The sequence below is a fragment of the Phalangium opilio genome, unplaced genomic scaffold (assembly GCF_054372755.1).
Source record: "Phalangium opilio isolate 3A_F unplaced genomic scaffold, DU_Popi_V2 ptg000013l_1, whole genome shotgun sequence".
NCBI lineage: Eukaryota > Metazoa > Arthropoda > Arachnida > Opiliones > Phalangiidae > Phalangium > Phalangium opilio.
This window is the reverse complement of record NW_028324148.1, coordinates 1,826,241-1,838,288: the sequence shown is the minus strand read 5'-3', so window position 1 is coordinate 1,838,288 and position 12,048 is coordinate 1,826,241. Positions and strand designations below refer to the sequence as shown.

At 44.3% G+C, this 12,048-nt stretch overlaps 47 non-coding genes across 47 annotated transcripts; all 47 read right to left on the bottom strand.

The window, feature by feature from the left end:
• Positions 1 to 48: 48 nt before the first annotated feature.
• Positions 49 to 121, bottom strand: TRNAV-CAC (transfer RNA valine (anticodon CAC)). Its single transcript has one exon. It is a non-coding gene; the product is annotated as a tRNA-Val (tRNA).
• A 63-nt stretch (positions 122 to 184) lies between these two features.
• On the bottom strand, positions 185 to 257 carry TRNAV-AAC (transfer RNA valine (anticodon AAC)). The gene has a single exon. It is a non-coding gene; the product is annotated as a tRNA-Val (tRNA).
• Positions 258 to 322: 65 nt separating this feature from the next.
• On the bottom strand, positions 323 to 395 carry TRNAL-CAG (transfer RNA leucine (anticodon CAG)). The gene has a single exon. It is a non-coding gene; the product is annotated as a tRNA-Leu (tRNA).
• Positions 396 to 458: 63 nt separating this feature from the next.
• TRNAV-AAC (transfer RNA valine (anticodon AAC)) lies at positions 459 to 531 on the bottom strand. The gene has a single exon. It is a non-coding gene; the product is annotated as a tRNA-Val (tRNA).
• Positions 532 to 1,007: 476 nt separating this feature from the next.
• On the bottom strand, positions 1,008 to 1,080 carry TRNAV-UAC (transfer RNA valine (anticodon UAC)). Its single transcript has one exon. It is a non-coding gene; the product is annotated as a tRNA-Val (tRNA).
• A 338-nt stretch (positions 1,081 to 1,418) lies between these two features.
• TRNAV-UAC (transfer RNA valine (anticodon UAC)) lies at positions 1,419 to 1,491 on the bottom strand. The gene has a single exon. It is a non-coding gene; the product is annotated as a tRNA-Val (tRNA).
• A 201-nt stretch (positions 1,492 to 1,692) lies between these two features.
• On the bottom strand, positions 1,693 to 1,765 carry TRNAV-CAC (transfer RNA valine (anticodon CAC)). The gene has a single exon. It is a non-coding gene; the product is annotated as a tRNA-Val (tRNA).
• Positions 1,766 to 1,828: 63 nt separating this feature from the next.
• On the bottom strand, positions 1,829 to 1,901 carry TRNAV-AAC (transfer RNA valine (anticodon AAC)). Its single transcript has one exon. It is a non-coding gene; the product is annotated as a tRNA-Val (tRNA).
• Positions 1,902 to 2,103: 202 nt separating this feature from the next.
• On the bottom strand, positions 2,104 to 2,176 carry TRNAV-UAC (transfer RNA valine (anticodon UAC)). Its single transcript has one exon. It is a non-coding gene; the product is annotated as a tRNA-Val (tRNA).
• A 341-nt stretch (positions 2,177 to 2,517) lies between these two features.
• TRNAV-CAC (transfer RNA valine (anticodon CAC)) lies at positions 2,518 to 2,590 on the bottom strand. The gene has a single exon. It is a non-coding gene; the product is annotated as a tRNA-Val (tRNA).
• Positions 2,591 to 2,653: 63 nt separating this feature from the next.
• TRNAV-AAC (transfer RNA valine (anticodon AAC)) lies at positions 2,654 to 2,726 on the bottom strand. The gene has a single exon. It is a non-coding gene; the product is annotated as a tRNA-Val (tRNA).
• Positions 2,727 to 2,791: 65 nt separating this feature from the next.
• TRNAL-CAG (transfer RNA leucine (anticodon CAG)) lies at positions 2,792 to 2,864 on the bottom strand. The gene has a single exon. It is a non-coding gene; the product is annotated as a tRNA-Leu (tRNA).
• Positions 2,865 to 2,927: 63 nt separating this feature from the next.
• TRNAV-AAC (transfer RNA valine (anticodon AAC)) lies at positions 2,928 to 3,000 on the bottom strand. The gene has a single exon. It is a non-coding gene; the product is annotated as a tRNA-Val (tRNA).
• Positions 3,001 to 3,201: 201 nt separating this feature from the next.
• Positions 3,202 to 3,274, bottom strand: TRNAV-UAC (transfer RNA valine (anticodon UAC)). The gene has a single exon. It is a non-coding gene; the product is annotated as a tRNA-Val (tRNA).
• Positions 3,275 to 3,476: 202 nt separating this feature from the next.
• Positions 3,477 to 3,549, bottom strand: TRNAV-UAC (transfer RNA valine (anticodon UAC)). The gene has a single exon. It is a non-coding gene; the product is annotated as a tRNA-Val (tRNA).
• A 201-nt stretch (positions 3,550 to 3,750) lies between these two features.
• On the bottom strand, positions 3,751 to 3,823 carry TRNAV-CAC (transfer RNA valine (anticodon CAC)). Its single transcript has one exon. It is a non-coding gene; the product is annotated as a tRNA-Val (tRNA).
• Positions 3,824 to 4,435: 612 nt separating this feature from the next.
• TRNAV-UAC (transfer RNA valine (anticodon UAC)) lies at positions 4,436 to 4,508 on the bottom strand. The gene has a single exon. It is a non-coding gene; the product is annotated as a tRNA-Val (tRNA).
• Positions 4,509 to 4,846: 338 nt separating this feature from the next.
• TRNAV-UAC (transfer RNA valine (anticodon UAC)) lies at positions 4,847 to 4,919 on the bottom strand. Its single transcript has one exon. It is a non-coding gene; the product is annotated as a tRNA-Val (tRNA).
• A 63-nt stretch (positions 4,920 to 4,982) lies between these two features.
• Positions 4,983 to 5,055, bottom strand: TRNAV-UAC (transfer RNA valine (anticodon UAC)). The gene has a single exon. It is a non-coding gene; the product is annotated as a tRNA-Val (tRNA).
• Positions 5,056 to 5,118: 63 nt separating this feature from the next.
• Positions 5,119 to 5,191, bottom strand: TRNAV-UAC (transfer RNA valine (anticodon UAC)). The gene has a single exon. It is a non-coding gene; the product is annotated as a tRNA-Val (tRNA).
• A 63-nt stretch (positions 5,192 to 5,254) lies between these two features.
• Positions 5,255 to 5,327, bottom strand: TRNAV-UAC (transfer RNA valine (anticodon UAC)). Its single transcript has one exon. It is a non-coding gene; the product is annotated as a tRNA-Val (tRNA).
• Positions 5,328 to 5,529: 202 nt separating this feature from the next.
• On the bottom strand, positions 5,530 to 5,602 carry TRNAV-UAC (transfer RNA valine (anticodon UAC)). Its single transcript has one exon. It is a non-coding gene; the product is annotated as a tRNA-Val (tRNA).
• Positions 5,603 to 5,801: 199 nt separating this feature from the next.
• TRNAV-UAC (transfer RNA valine (anticodon UAC)) lies at positions 5,802 to 5,874 on the bottom strand. Its single transcript has one exon. It is a non-coding gene; the product is annotated as a tRNA-Val (tRNA).
• A 63-nt stretch (positions 5,875 to 5,937) lies between these two features.
• TRNAV-UAC (transfer RNA valine (anticodon UAC)) lies at positions 5,938 to 6,010 on the bottom strand. The gene has a single exon. It is a non-coding gene; the product is annotated as a tRNA-Val (tRNA).
• A 202-nt stretch (positions 6,011 to 6,212) lies between these two features.
• On the bottom strand, positions 6,213 to 6,285 carry TRNAV-UAC (transfer RNA valine (anticodon UAC)). Its single transcript has one exon. It is a non-coding gene; the product is annotated as a tRNA-Val (tRNA).
• Positions 6,286 to 6,348: 63 nt separating this feature from the next.
• On the bottom strand, positions 6,349 to 6,421 carry TRNAV-UAC (transfer RNA valine (anticodon UAC)). Its single transcript has one exon. It is a non-coding gene; the product is annotated as a tRNA-Val (tRNA).
• Positions 6,422 to 6,484: 63 nt separating this feature from the next.
• On the bottom strand, positions 6,485 to 6,557 carry TRNAV-UAC (transfer RNA valine (anticodon UAC)). Its single transcript has one exon. It is a non-coding gene; the product is annotated as a tRNA-Val (tRNA).
• A 63-nt stretch (positions 6,558 to 6,620) lies between these two features.
• On the bottom strand, positions 6,621 to 6,693 carry TRNAV-UAC (transfer RNA valine (anticodon UAC)). Its single transcript has one exon. It is a non-coding gene; the product is annotated as a tRNA-Val (tRNA).
• Positions 6,694 to 6,756: 63 nt separating this feature from the next.
• Positions 6,757 to 6,829, bottom strand: TRNAV-UAC (transfer RNA valine (anticodon UAC)). Its single transcript has one exon. It is a non-coding gene; the product is annotated as a tRNA-Val (tRNA).
• A 337-nt stretch (positions 6,830 to 7,166) lies between these two features.
• Positions 7,167 to 7,239, bottom strand: TRNAV-AAC (transfer RNA valine (anticodon AAC)). The gene has a single exon. It is a non-coding gene; the product is annotated as a tRNA-Val (tRNA).
• Positions 7,240 to 7,577: 338 nt separating this feature from the next.
• TRNAV-UAC (transfer RNA valine (anticodon UAC)) lies at positions 7,578 to 7,650 on the bottom strand. Its single transcript has one exon. It is a non-coding gene; the product is annotated as a tRNA-Val (tRNA).
• Positions 7,651 to 7,713: 63 nt separating this feature from the next.
• Positions 7,714 to 7,786, bottom strand: TRNAV-UAC (transfer RNA valine (anticodon UAC)). The gene has a single exon. It is a non-coding gene; the product is annotated as a tRNA-Val (tRNA).
• Positions 7,787 to 8,122: 336 nt separating this feature from the next.
• On the bottom strand, positions 8,123 to 8,195 carry TRNAV-UAC (transfer RNA valine (anticodon UAC)). Its single transcript has one exon. It is a non-coding gene; the product is annotated as a tRNA-Val (tRNA).
• A 202-nt stretch (positions 8,196 to 8,397) lies between these two features.
• On the bottom strand, positions 8,398 to 8,470 carry TRNAV-UAC (transfer RNA valine (anticodon UAC)). Its single transcript has one exon. It is a non-coding gene; the product is annotated as a tRNA-Val (tRNA).
• An 883-nt stretch (positions 8,471 to 9,353) lies between these two features.
• TRNAV-UAC (transfer RNA valine (anticodon UAC)) lies at positions 9,354 to 9,426 on the bottom strand. The gene has a single exon. It is a non-coding gene; the product is annotated as a tRNA-Val (tRNA).
• A 202-nt stretch (positions 9,427 to 9,628) lies between these two features.
• On the bottom strand, positions 9,629 to 9,701 carry TRNAV-UAC (transfer RNA valine (anticodon UAC)). The gene has a single exon. It is a non-coding gene; the product is annotated as a tRNA-Val (tRNA).
• Positions 9,702 to 9,764: 63 nt separating this feature from the next.
• TRNAV-UAC (transfer RNA valine (anticodon UAC)) lies at positions 9,765 to 9,837 on the bottom strand. Its single transcript has one exon. It is a non-coding gene; the product is annotated as a tRNA-Val (tRNA).
• Positions 9,838 to 9,900: 63 nt separating this feature from the next.
• Positions 9,901 to 9,973, bottom strand: TRNAV-UAC (transfer RNA valine (anticodon UAC)). Its single transcript has one exon. It is a non-coding gene; the product is annotated as a tRNA-Val (tRNA).
• Positions 9,974 to 10,311: 338 nt separating this feature from the next.
• Positions 10,312 to 10,384, bottom strand: TRNAV-UAC (transfer RNA valine (anticodon UAC)). The gene has a single exon. It is a non-coding gene; the product is annotated as a tRNA-Val (tRNA).
• Positions 10,385 to 10,447: 63 nt separating this feature from the next.
• On the bottom strand, positions 10,448 to 10,520 carry TRNAV-UAC (transfer RNA valine (anticodon UAC)). The gene has a single exon. It is a non-coding gene; the product is annotated as a tRNA-Val (tRNA).
• Positions 10,521 to 10,583: 63 nt separating this feature from the next.
• On the bottom strand, positions 10,584 to 10,656 carry TRNAV-UAC (transfer RNA valine (anticodon UAC)). The gene has a single exon. It is a non-coding gene; the product is annotated as a tRNA-Val (tRNA).
• A 63-nt stretch (positions 10,657 to 10,719) lies between these two features.
• Positions 10,720 to 10,792, bottom strand: TRNAV-UAC (transfer RNA valine (anticodon UAC)). The gene has a single exon. It is a non-coding gene; the product is annotated as a tRNA-Val (tRNA).
• Positions 10,793 to 10,994: 202 nt separating this feature from the next.
• Positions 10,995 to 11,067, bottom strand: TRNAV-UAC (transfer RNA valine (anticodon UAC)). Its single transcript has one exon. It is a non-coding gene; the product is annotated as a tRNA-Val (tRNA).
• A 63-nt stretch (positions 11,068 to 11,130) lies between these two features.
• On the bottom strand, positions 11,131 to 11,203 carry TRNAV-UAC (transfer RNA valine (anticodon UAC)). Its single transcript has one exon. It is a non-coding gene; the product is annotated as a tRNA-Val (tRNA).
• A 63-nt stretch (positions 11,204 to 11,266) lies between these two features.
• Positions 11,267 to 11,339, bottom strand: TRNAV-UAC (transfer RNA valine (anticodon UAC)). Its single transcript has one exon. It is a non-coding gene; the product is annotated as a tRNA-Val (tRNA).
• Positions 11,340 to 11,402: 63 nt separating this feature from the next.
• On the bottom strand, positions 11,403 to 11,475 carry TRNAV-UAC (transfer RNA valine (anticodon UAC)). Its single transcript has one exon. It is a non-coding gene; the product is annotated as a tRNA-Val (tRNA).
• A 199-nt stretch (positions 11,476 to 11,674) lies between these two features.
• On the bottom strand, positions 11,675 to 11,747 carry TRNAV-AAC (transfer RNA valine (anticodon AAC)). The gene has a single exon. It is a non-coding gene; the product is annotated as a tRNA-Val (tRNA).
• Positions 11,748 to 12,048: the final 301 nt, after the last annotated feature.

The window sequence follows — 12,048 nt, the reverse complement described above, 5'->3', positions numbered from 1 at the left end:
TCCGAGAGATCTAGCTAATTTTTATGCCCAATCACGATGGACAAAATATGTATCTACCAGGGCTCGAACCTGGGACCTTCCGCGTGTGAAGCAGACGTGATAACCACTACAACATAGATACGTAGTAATGCTGAAATTTCCAAGAGACCTAGCTTTTTTATGCCCAATCACGATGGACAAAATATGTATCTACCAGGGCTCGAACCTGGGACCTTCCGCGTGTTAGGCGGACGTGATAACCACTACACCACAGATACGTAGTAATACTGAGTTTTCCGAGAGATCGAGCTTATTTTTATGCCCAATCACGATGGACAAAACATGTATCTACCAGGGCTCGAACCTGGGACCTTCCGCGTCTGAAGCAGACGTGATAACCACTACATCATAGATACGTAGTAATGCTGAAATTTCCAAGAGACCTAGCTTTTTTATGCCCAATCACGATGGACAAAATATGTATCTACCAGGGCTCGAACCTGGGACCTTCCGCGTGTTAGGCGGACGTGATAACCACTACACCACAGATACGTAGTAATACTGAGTTTTCCGAGAGATCGAGCTTATTTTTATGCCCAATCACGCTGGACAAAACATGTATCTACCAGGGCTCGAACCTGGGACCTTCCGCGTTTAAAGCGGACGTGATAACCACTTCACCATAGATACGTAGTAATACTGAGTTTTCCAAGAGACCTAGCTTTTTTTATGTCTTATCACGATGGTCAAAATATGCATCTACCAGGGCTCGAACCTGGGACCTTCCGCTTGTAAAGCGGACGTGACAACCACTACACCATATATCGTAGCAATGCTAAGTTTTCCGAGAGATCTAGCTAATTTTTATGCCCAATCACGATGGACAAATCATGTATCTACCAGGGCTCGAACATGGGACCTTCCGCGTGTAAAGCGGACGTGATAACCACTACACCATCGATACGTAGTAATACTGAGTTTTCCAAGAGACCTAGCTTTTTTTATGTCCTATCACGATGGTCAAAATATGTATCTACCAGGGCTCGAACCTGGGACCTTCCGCGTGTAAAGCGGACGTGATAACCACTACACCATAGATACGTCGTAATGCTGAGTTTTCCAAGAGACCTAGCTTTTATATGCCCAAACACGATGGACAAAATATGTATCTAACAGGGCTCGAACCTGGGACCTTCCACGTGTTAGGCGGACGTGATAACCACTACACCATATATACGTAGTAATATTGAGTTTTCCGAGAGATCTAGCTAATTTTTATGCCCAATCACGATGGACAAAACATGTATCTACCACGGCTCGAACATGGGACCTTCCGCGTGTAAAGCGGACGTGATAACCACTACACCATAGATACGTAGTAATGCTGAAATTTCCAAGAGACCTAGCTTTTTTTATGTCTTATCACGATGGTCAAAATATGCATCTACCAGGGCTCGAACCTGGAACCTTCCGCGTGTAAAGCGGACGTGATAACCACTACACCATAGATACGTCGTAATGCTGAGTTTTCCAAGAGACCTAGCTTTTTTATGCCCAAACACGATGGACAAAATATGTATCTAACAGGGCTCGAACCTGGGACCTTCCACGTGTTAGGCGGACGTGATAACCACTACACCATATATACGTAGTAATAATTAGTTTTCCGAGAGATCTAGCTAATTTTTATGCCCAATCACGATGGACAAAATATGTATCTACCAGGGCTCGAACCTGGGACCTTCCGCGTGTGAAGCAGACGTGATAACCACTACAACATAGATACGTAGTAATGCTGAAATTTCCAAGAGACCTAGCTTTTTTATGCCCAATCACGATGGACAAAATATGTATCTACCAGGGCTCGAACTTGGGACCTTCCGCGTGTTAGGCGGACGTGATAACCACTACACCACAGATACGTAGTAATACTGAGTTTTCCGAGAGATCGAGCTTATTTTTATGCCCAATCACGATGGACAAAACATGTATCTACCAGGGCTCGAACCTGGGACCTTCCGCGTTTAAAGCGGACGTGATAACCACTTCACCATAGATACGTAGTAATACTGAGTTTTCCAAGAGACCTAGCTTTTTTTATGTCTTATCACGATGGTCAAAATATGCATCTACCAGGGCTCGAACCTGGAACCTTCCGCGTGTAAAGCGGACGTGATAACCACTACACCATAGATACGTAGCAATGCTAAGTTTTCCGAGAGATCTAGCTAATTTTTATGCCCAATCACGATGGACAAAACATGTATCTACCAGGGCTCGAACATGGGACCTTCCGCGTGTAAAGCGGGCGTGATAACCACTACACCATATATACGTAGTAATAATTAGTTTTCCGAGAGATCTAGCTAATTTTTATGCCCAATCACGATGGACAAAATATGTATCTACCAGGGCTCGAACCTGGGACCTTCCACGTGTTAGGCGGACGTGATAACCACTACACCATATATACGTAGTGATAATTAGTTTTCCGAGAGATCTAGCTAATTTTTATGCCCAATCACGATGGACAAAATATGTATCTACCAGGGCTCGAACCTGGGACCTTCCGCGTGTGAAGCAGACGTGATAACCACTACAACATAGATACGTAGTAATGCTGAAATTTCCAAGAGACCTAGCTTTTTTATGCCCAATCACGATGGACAAAATATGTATCTACCAGGGCTCGAACCTGGGACCTTCCGCGTGTTAGGCGGGCGTGATAACCACTACACCACAGATACGTAGTAATACTGAGTTTTCCGAGAGATCGAGCTTATTTTTATGCCCAATCACGATGGACAAAACATGTATCTACCAGGGCTCGAACCTGGGACCTTCCGCGTCTGAAGCAGACGTGATAACCACTACAACATAGATACGTAGTAATGCTGAAATTTCCAAGAGACCTAGCTTTTTTATGCCCAATCACGATGGACAAAATATGTATCTACCAGGGCTCGAACCTGGGACCTTCCGCGTGTTAGGCGGACGTGATAACCACTACACCACAGATACGTAGTAATACTGAGTTTTCCGAGAGATCGAGCTTATTTTTATGCCCAATCACGCTGGACAAAACATGTATCTACCAGGGCTCGAACCTGGGACCTTCCGCGTTTAAAGCGGACGTGATAACCACTTCACCATAGATACGTAGTAATACTGAGTTTTCCAAGAGACCTAGCTTTTTTATGTCTTATCACGATGGTCAAAATATGCATCTACCAGGGCTCGAACCTGGGACCTTCCGCTTGTAAAGCGGACGTGACAACCACTACACCATAGATACGTAGCAATGCTAAGTTTTCCGAGAGATCTAGCTAATTTTTATGCCCAATCACGATGGACAAATCATGTATCTACCAGGGCTCGAACATGGGACCTTCCGCGTGTAAAGCGGACGTGATAACCACTACACCATCGATACGTAGTAATACTGAGTTTTCCAAGAGACCTAGCTTTTTTTATGTCCTATCACGATGGTCAAAATATGTATCTACCAGGGCTCGAACCTGGGACCATCCGCGAGTAAAGCGGACGTGATAACCACTACACCATAGATACGTCGTAATGCTGAGTTTTCCAAGAGACCTAGCTTTTTTATGCCCAAACACGATGGACAAAATATGTATCTAACAGGGCTCGATCCTGGGACCTTCCACGTGTTAGGCGGACGTGATAACCACTACACCATATATACGTAGTAATAATTAGTTTTCCGAGAGATCTAGCTAATTTTTATGCCCAATCACGATGGACAAAATATGTATCTACCAGGGCTCGAACCTGGGACCTTCCACGTGTGAAGCAGACGTGATAACCACTACAACATAGATACGTAGTAATGCTGAAATTTCCAAGAGACCTAGCTTTTTTATGCCCAATCACGATGGACAAAATATGTATCTACCAGGGCTCGAACCTGGGACCTTCCGCGTGTTAGGCGGTCGTGATAACCACTACACCACAGATACGTAGTAATACTGAGTTTTCCGAGAGATCGAGCTTATTTTTATGCCCAATCACGATGGACAAAACATGTATCTACCAGGGCTCGAACCTGGGACCTTCCGCGTTTAAAGCGGACGTGATAACCACTTCACCATAGATACGTAGTAATACTGAGTTTTCCAAGAGACCTAGCTTTTTTATGTCTTATCACGATGGTCAAAATATGCATCTATCAGGGCTCGAACCTGGAATCTTCCGCGTGTAAAGCGGACGTGATAACCACTACACCATAGATACGTAGCAATGCTAAGTTTTCCGAGAGATCTAGCTAATTTTTATGCCCAATCACGATGGACAAAACATGTATCTACCAGGGCTCGAACATGGGACCTTCCGCGTGTAAAGCGGGCGTGATAACCACTACACCATAGATACGTAGTAATACTGAGTTTTCCAAGAGACCTAGCTTTTTTTATGTCCTATCACGATGGTCAAAATATGTATCTACCAGGGCTCGAACCTGGGACCTTCCGCGTGTAAAGCGGACGTGATAACCACTACACCATAGATACGTAGTAATGCTGAGTTTTCCAAGAGACCTAGCTTTTATATGCCCAAACACGATGGACAAAATATGTATCTAACAGGGCTCGAACCTGGGACCTTCCACGTGTTAGGCGGACGTGATAACCACTACACCATATATACGTAGTAATATTGAGTTTTCCGAGAGATCTAGCTAATTTTTATGCCCAATCACGATGGACAAAACATGTATCTACCACGGCTCGAACATGGGACCTTCCGCGTGTAAAGCGGACGTGATAACCACTACACCATAGATACGTAGTAATGCTGAAATTTCCAAGAGACCTAGCTTTTTTTATGTCTTATCACGATGGTCAAAATATGCATCTACCAGGGCTCGAACCTGGAACCTTCCGCGTGTAAAGCGGACGTGATAACCACTACACCATAGATACGTAGTAATACTGAGTTTTCCAAGAGACCTAGCTTTTTTATGTCCTATCACGATGGTCAAAATATGTATCTACCAGGGCTCGAACCTGGGACCTTCCGCGTGTAAAGCGGACGTGATAACCACTACACTATAGCTACGTAGTAATACTGAGTTTTCCAAGAGACGTAGCTTTTTTATGTCCTATCACGATGGTCAAAATATGTATCAACCAGGGCTCGATCCTGGGACCTTCCGCGTGTAAAGCGGACGTGATAACCACTACACCATAGATACGTAGTAATGCTGAGTTTTCCAAGAGACCTAGCTTTTTTATGCCCAATCACGATGGACCAAATATGTATCTACCAGGGCTCGAACCTGGGACCTTCCGCGTGTAAAGCGGACGTGATAACCACTACACCATAGATACGTAGTAATATTGAGTTTTCCGAGAGATCTAGCTAATTTTTATGCCCAATCACGATGGACAAAACATGTATCTACCACGGCTCGAACATGGGACCTTCCGCGTGTAAAGCGTACGTGATAACCACTACACCATAGATACGTAGTAATGCTGAAATTTCCAAGAGACCTAGCTTTTTTTATGTCTTATCACGATGGTCAAAATATGCATCTACCAGGGCTCGAACCTGGAACCTTCCGCGTGTAAAGCGGACGTGATAACCACTACACCATAGATACGTAGTAATACTGAGTTTTCCAAGAGACCTAGCTTTTTTATGTCCTATCACGATGGTCAAAATATGTATCTACCAGATCTCGAACCTGGGACCTTCCGCGTGTAAAGCGGACGTGATAACCACTACACTATAGCTACGTAGTAATACTGAGTTTTCCAAGAGACGTAGCTTTTTTATGTCCTATCACGATGGTCAAAATATGTATCAACCAGGGCTCGATCCTGGGACCTTCCGCGTGTAAAGCGGACGTGATAACCACTACACCATAGATACGTAGTAATGCTGAGTTTTCCAAGAGACCTAGCTTTTTTATGCCCAATCACGATGGACCAAATATGTATCTACCAGGGCTCGAACCTGGGACCTTCCGCGTGTAAAGCGGACGTGATAACCACTACACCATAGATACGTAGTAATATTGAGTTTTCCGAGAGATCTAGCTAATTTTTATGCCCAATCACGATGGACAAAACATGTATCTACCACGGCTCGAACATGGGACCTTCCGCGTGTAAAGCGGACGTGATAACCACTACACCATAGATACGTAGTAATGCTGAAATTTCCAAGAGACCTAGCTTTTTTTATGTCTTATCACGATGGTCAAAATATGCATCTACCAGGGCTCGAACCTGGAACCTTCCGCGTGTAAAGCGGACGTGATAACCACTACACCATAGATACGTAGTAATACTGAGTTTTCCAAGAGACCTAGCTTTTTTATGTCCAATCACGATGGTCAAAATATGTATCTACCAGGGCTCGAACCTGGGACCTTCCGCGTGTAAAGCGGACGTGATAACCACTACACTATAGCTACGTAGTAATACTGAGTTTTCCAAGAGACGTAGCTTTTTTATGTCCTATCACGATGGTCAAAATATGTATCAACCAGGGCTCGATCCTGGGACCTTCCGCGTGTAAAGCGGACGTGATAACCACTACACCATAGATACGTAGTAATGCTGAGTTTTCCAAGAGACCTAGCTTTTTTATGCCCAATCACGATGGACCAAATATGTATCTACCAGGGCTCGAACCTGGGACCTTCCGCGTGTAAAGCGGACGTGATAACCACTACACCATAGATACGTAGTAATACTGAGTTTTCCAAGAGAGTTAGCTTTTTTATGTCCTATCACGATGGTCAAAATATGTATCTACCAGGGCTCGAACCTGGGACCATCCGCGAGTAAAGCGGACGTGATAACCACTACACCATAGATACGTCGTAATGCTGAGTTTTCCAAGAGACCTAGCTTTTTTATGCCCAAACACGATGGACAAAATATGTATCTAACAGGGCTCGAACCTGGGACCTTCCACGTGTTAGGCGGACGTGATAACCACTACACCATATATACGTAGTAATAATTAGTTTTCCGAGAGATCTAGCTAATTTTTATGCCCAATCACGATGGACAAAATATGTATCTACCACGGCTCGAACCTGGGACCTTCCGCGTGTGAAGCAGACGTGATAACCACTACAACATAGATACGTAGTAATGCTGAAATTTCCAAGAGACCTAGCTTTTTTATGCCGAATCACGATGGACAAAATATGTATCTACCAGGGCTCGAACCTGGGACCTTCCGCGTGTTAGGCGGACGTGATAACCACTACACCACAGATACGTAGTAATTCTGAGTTTTCCGAGAGATCGAGCTTATTTTTATGCCCAATCACGATGGACAAAACATGTATCTACCAGGGCTCGAACCTGGGACCTTCCGCGTTTAAAGCGGACGTGATAACCACTTCACCATAGATACGTAGTAATACTGAGTTTTCCAAGAGACCTAGCTTTTTTTATGTCTTATCACGATGGTCAAAATATGCATCTACCAGGGCTCGAACCTGGAAATTTCCGCGTGTAAAGCGGACGTGATAACCACTACACTATAGCTACGTAGTAATACTGAGTTTTCCAAGAGACGTAGCTTTTTTATGTCCTATCACGATGGTCAAAATATGTATCTACCAGGGCTCGAACCTAGGACCTTCCGCGTGTAAAGCGGACGTGATAACCACTACACCATAGATACGTAGTAATGCTGAGTTTTCCAAGAGACCTAGCTTTTTTATGCCCAATCACGATGGACAAAATATGTATCTACCAGGGCTCGAACCTGGGACCTTCCGCGTGTAAAGCGGACGTGATAACCACTACACCATAGATACGTAGTAATACTGAGTTTTCCAAGAGAGCTAGCTTTTTTATGTCCTATCACGATGGTCAAAATATGTATCTACCAGGGCTCGAACCTTGGACCATCCGCGAGTAAAGCGGACGTGATAACCACTACACCATAGATACGTCGTGATGCTGAGTTTTCCAAGAGACCTAGCTTTTTTATGCCCAAACACGATGGACAAAATATGTATCTAACAGGGCTCCAACCTGGGACCTTCCACGTGTTACGCGGACGTGATAACCACTACACCATATATACGTAGTAATACTGAGTTTTCCAAGAGACCTAGCTTTTTTTATATCCTATCACGATGGTCAAAATATGTATCTACCAGGGCTCGAACCTGGGACCTTCCGCGTGTAAAGCGGACGTGATTACCACTACACCATAGATGCGTAGCAATGCTAAGTTTTCCGAGAGATCTAGCTAATTTTTATGCCCAATCACGATGGACAAAACATGTATCTACCAGGGCTCGAACATGGGACCTTCCGCGAGTAAAGCGGGCGTGATAACCACTACACCATAGATACGTAGTAATACTGAGTTTTCCAAGAGACCTAGCTTTTTTTATGTCCTATCACGATGGTCAAAATATGTATCTACCAGGGCTCGAACCTGGGACCTTCCGCGTGTAAAGCGGACGTGATAACCACTACACCATAGATACGTAGCAATGCTAAGTTTTCCGAGAGATCTAGCTAATTTTTATGCCCAATCACGATGGACAAAACATGTATCTACCAGGGCTCGAACATGGGACCTTCCGCGTGTAAAGCGGGCGTGATAACCACTACACCATAGATACGTAGTAATACTGAGTTTTCCAAGAGACCTAGCTTTTTTTATGTCCTATCACGATGGTCAAAATATGTATCTACCAGGGCTCGAACCTGGGACCTTCCGCGTGTAAATCGGACGTGATAACCACTACACTATAGCTACGTAGTAATACTGAGTTTTCCAAGAGACGTAGCTTTTTTATGTCCTATGACGATGGTCAAAATATGTATCTACCAGGGCTCGAGCCTAGGACCTTCCGCGTGTAAAGCGGACGTGATAACCACTACACCATAGATACGTAGTAATGCTGAGTTTTCCAAGAGACCTAGCTTTTTTATGCCCAATCACGATGGACAAAATATGTATCTCCCAGGGCTCGAACCTGGGACCTTCCGCGTGTAAAGCGGACGTTATAACCACTACACCATAGATACGTAGTAATACTGAGTTTTCCAAGAGAGCTAGCTTTTTTATGTCCTATCACGATGGTCAAAATATGTATCTACCAGGGCTCGAACCTTGGACCATCCGCGAGTAAAGCGGACGTGATAACCACTACACCATAGATACGTCGTGATGCTGAGTTTTCCAAGAGACCTAGCTTTTTTATGCCCAAACACGATGGACAAAATATGTATCTAACAGGGCTCGAACCTGGGACCTTCCACGTGTTAGGCGGACGTGATAACCACTACACCATATATACGTAGTAATACTGAGTTTTCCAAGAGACCTAGCTTTTTTTATGTCCTATCACGATGGTCAAAATATGTATCTACCAGGGCTCGAACCTGGGACCTTCCGCGTGTAAAGCGGACGTGATAACCACTACACCATAGATACGTAGCAATGCTAAGTTTTCCGAGAGATCTAGCTAATTTTTATGCCCAATCACGATGGACAAAACATGTATCTACCAGGGCTCGAACATGGGACCTTCCGCGTGTAAAGCGGGCGTGATAACCACTACACCATAGATACGTAGTAATACTGAGTTTTCCAAGAGACCTAGCTTTTTTTATGTCCTATCACGATGGTCAAAATATGTATCTACCAGGGCTCGAACCTGGGACCTTCCGCGTGTAAAGCGGACGTGATAACCACTACACTATAGCTACGTAGTAATACTGAGTTTTCCAAGAGACGTAGCTTTTTTATGTCCTATGACGATGGTCAAAATATGTATCTACCAGGGCTCGAACCTAGGACCTTCCGCGTGTAAAGCGGACGTGATAACCACTACACCATAGATACGTAGTAATGCTGAGTTTTCCAAGAGACCTAGCTTTTTTATGCCCAATCACGATGGACAAAATATGTATCTCCCAGGGCTCGAACCTGGGACCTTCCGCGTGTAAAGCGGACGTGATAACCACTACACCATAGATACGTAGTAATACTGAGTTTTCCAAGAGAGCTAGCTTTTTTATGTCCTATCACGATGGTCAAAATATGTATCTACCAGGGCTCGAACCTGGGACCTTCCACGTGTTAGGCGGACGTGATAACCACTACACCATATATACGTAGTAATATTGAGTTTTCCGAGAGATCTAGCTAATTTTTATGCCCAATCACGATGGACAAAACATGTATCTACCACGGCTCGAACATGGGACCTTCCGCGTGTAAAGCGGACGTGATAACCACTACACCATAGATACGTAGTAATGCTGAAATTTCCAAGAGACCTAGCTTTTTTTATGTCTTATCACGATGGTCAAAATATGCATCTACCAGGGCTCGAACCTGGAACCTTCCGCGTGTAAAGCGGACGTGATAACCACTACACCATAGATACGTAGTAATACTGAGTTTTCCAAGAGACCTAGCTTTTTTATGTCCTATCACGATGGTCAAAATATGTATCTACCAGGGCTCGAACCTGGGACCTTCCGCGTGTAAAGCGGACGTGATAACCACTACACTATAGCTACGTAGTAATACTGAGTTTTCCAAGAGACGTAGCTTTTTTATGTCCTATCACGATGGTCAAAATATGTATCAACCAGGGCTCGATCCTGGGACCTTCCGCGTGTAAAGCGGACGTGATAACCACTACACCATAGATACGTAGTAATGCTGAGTTTTCCAAGAGACCTAGCTTTTTTATGCCCAATCACGATGGACCAAATATGTATCTACCAGGGCTCGAACCTGGGACCTTCCGCGTGTAAAGCGGACGTGATAACCACTACACCATAGATACGTAGTAATATTGAGTTTTCCGAGAGATCTAGCTAATTTTTATGCCCAATCACGATGGACAAAACATGTATCTACCACGGCTCGAACATGGGACCTTCCGCGTGTAAAGCGGACGTGATAACCACTACACCATAGATACGTAGTAATGCTGAAATTTCCAAGAGACCTAGCTTTTTTTATGTCTTATCACGATGGTCAAAATATGCATCTACCAGGGCTCGAACCTGGAACCTTCCGCGTGTAAAGCGGACGTGATAACCACTACACCATAGATACGTAGTAATACTGAGTTTTCCAAGAGACCTAGCTTTTTTATGTCCTATCACGATGGTCAAAATATGTATCTACCAGGGCTCGAACCTGGGACCTTCCGCGTGTAAAGCGGACGTGATAACCACTACACTATAGCTACGTAGTAATACTGAGTTTTCCAAGAGACGTAGCTTTTTTATGTCCTATCACGATGGTCAAAATATGTATCAACCAGGGCTCGATCCTGGGACCTTCCGCGTGTAAAGCGGACGTGATAACCACTACACCATAGATACGTAGTAATGCTGAGTTTTCCAAGAGACCTAGCTTTTTTATGCCCAATCACGATGGACCAAATATGTATCTACCAGGGCTCGAACCTGGGACCTTCCGCGTGTAAAGCGGACGTGATAACCACTACACCATAGATACGTAGTAATACTGAGTTTTCCAAGAGAGATAGCTTTTTTATGTCCTATCACGATGGTCAAAATATGTATCTACCAGGGCTCGAACCTGGGACCATCCGCGAGTAAAGCGGACGTGATAACCACAACAACATAGATACGTAGTAATGCTGAAATTTCCAAGAGACCTAGCTTTTTTATGCCGAATCACGATGGACAAAATATGTATCTACCAGGGCTCGAACCTGGGACCTTCCGCGTGTTAGGCGGACGTGATAACCACTACACCACAGATACGTAGTAATTCTGAGTTTTCCGAGAGATCGAGCTTATTTTTATGCCCAATCACGATGGACAAAACATGTATCTACCAGGGCTCGAACCTGGGACCTTCCGCGTTTAAAGCGGACGTGATAACCACTTCACCATAGATACGTAGTAATACTGAGTTTTCCAAGAGACCTAGCTTTTTTTATGTCTTATCACGATGGTCAAAATATGCATCTACCAGGGCTCGAACCTGGAACCTTCCGCGTGTAAAGCGGACGTGATAACCACTACACTATAGCTACGTAGTAATACTGAGTTTTCCAAGAGA